This window comes from Ammodytes marinus (assembly GCF_949987685.1).
Source record: "Ammodytes marinus genome assembly, chromosome: 24".
Lineage (NCBI taxonomy): Eukaryota > Metazoa > Chordata > Actinopteri > Uranoscopiformes > Ammodytidae > Ammodytes > Ammodytes marinus.
In genome coordinates, this window is record NC_137228.1 from 2,108,605 (window position 1) to 2,110,748 (window position 2,144).

Sequence of the window (2,144 nt, forward strand, 5' to 3'; positions counted from 1 at the left end):
TGATTGAGTGGGTGCTCCAAAGGGGAGATACTTGGCAAGGGGACCGCATCGTCTTACCTGATTGTGTCATACAGCGCATCAGAGCCAAATATCCATCTCCAAATGGTCACTACAGGCGACAGGCTGAAGAAGACGCTACGTAGAAGCTACGGATGAGCTATGATCAAATATTTTGACCTGTAAATACTGCTGCTAACTATGGACACTGATTGAGATTTAATCATGTGAAAATGTGTCAATTCTCCTTGACTGTATTTACAAATAAAAATAATTTTGTATAAACATGATTGTTTTTTGTCATTGCATAGGTAACCATTTTAATACATAGGTTTGACTTATCAACTAAAAGTGAAATAGTTTCAGAGAATCAAACACTTTATAAGGCATAGATAGAGTTTAATATAACAAGCAAGTAAAACAGTGTGCATTATTCTACACACAACTGTAAAGTATGTACATATACAAATGTAAAAAAGAAAAATAACATTTTCAAAAGCTTTGAGTTTCCAGTGTGTTGGGAAAAACAATTGTAGCATAATGCTTCCTTCGTCAAGTTACTGTTGAAATATTGAGTGATGTTTAGCAGCAGCTTCTTCTGTAGTTGGTTTTGGACATGTTGTGAGGGAGGGCAGGCTGAGGGAGCTGTAGTGATGATGTCAGCACTTTGCAGGCAGCAGTCCCTTCTTCATGTGATGACGAGTTCTACGAGGGATGCTCTGAAGTGGTGCGTGTGTGCGGGATGTAAACAGTCTTCACAACAGAGTGCGTGGTCCTCGGACAATACACCATCTTCCTTTGGACCTCACCTGAAATGACAAATTATGATTGTATCACAAGGCCAGCACTGAAGAGATGACAAAAGAAAAATCAATTTGTTATACTGTAAAGATAATGTTGCTGTTGCAATAAATATATAAAACAGACAAACCACTATGTAACCATAGATAGGTCAGTCAGTTAGTGCACTAACACAATAGTAGTCTTTTGTCTAAGAAGACATCATGTTTATATTAGCAGCCAAGCATACTGTATGCCAGGGTGTGGCTATGCATTTGCATTAGGAAGAGCCAAGACGACACAAGACTAGGGACATCAGTGCTAATCACCCAGCCATCACCATCAGCATAGCAATTGTTTATGGTTTTGGAAAGCTGATCATTTTAACGACATCGCTAATAACCATGCACATGGAAAACAAACACACAGTCACACACAAACAGTCTTGCAAATGCAACTAAATCTTCCTCAAGGATACACAGAGGGGCCTACTGCCCCCCTCACGAGTTCACTTCTAACTTTAGCTTAGCGGCTAAGGTAACTTGGCTACAGCTACAACCGGTAGACTAATTCCTCCTTGCCCCATCTATCAGCCTTACACCGGGACACAATATTCAACAGCGGTGTGGGCAGCACAGTTATTAATGTAGGGGAAACACTGATACTAACTACAGTAGGCTACTATGCAATTTAGCTCACGTTAGCTTACCTTTATTCGGATTCTTTTTCCCGGGGCTGGGGCTATGCATCACGCCGGTGAATAGGCAACAGGTAGGGCCTAGTATCTTCAGCTTACGCTTACTCCTGCTTCTTTTCTGTTTCCTAAAGTTGGCGCATCTAGGCACATTATAGGACGGCATGTTTTCTTTGTGGTAGTAGTCCAACAGTGAAATAATACGAAGCGCGCTATTACTGTACTGCTTACACGGGTCAGGTCCGTGCTGTGTTTATGTCACCATGGTAACGCGAGCAGCTCGGAATCTGGGCAGGCTGCAGAGCGTACCCCCCCCCCGCGCAATGCATCCTGGGGCCTGTAGGAACTGTAAAAACGGCTACGTCAGCCCCGCGTCATCAGTTTAAATCCGAAATCATTGTGCTCTCTGCCAATTCGGATCAATTTTTGGGGGGCTTTTTTCAATAGACTACTAATATACTCGGCCCTGATATACCATTCACATGAAAATGGGCGAATTTTCCCTTTAAAGGGGTAGTTCAGGATTTTGGACATAGGGCCTGATTCCCAAGTTAGCCTTGGTGTTCTTTATCAGTGGAGACAGTTTTCAACACATTTCATTCAGTCCTTCTAGTTGCAGAGTTTGCTCATGCTAGGCTAGCGCACGGCATTGGGCAAATGAGTGGACATTTTA

General features: G+C 42.5%; 1 long non-coding RNA gene across 1 annotated transcript; it reads right to left on the reverse strand.

Annotated features, from left to right (window-relative positions):
• Positions 1–375: 375 nt before the first annotated feature.
• LOC307270092 lies at positions 376–1,739 on the reverse strand. The gene is made up of 2 exons (XR_013845531.1): positions 1,487–1,739; positions 376–806 (listed from the first exon to the last, which is right to left on the reverse strand). It is a non-coding gene; the product is annotated as an uncharacterized lncRNA (long non-coding RNA).
• Positions 1,740–2,144: the final 405 nt, after the last annotated feature.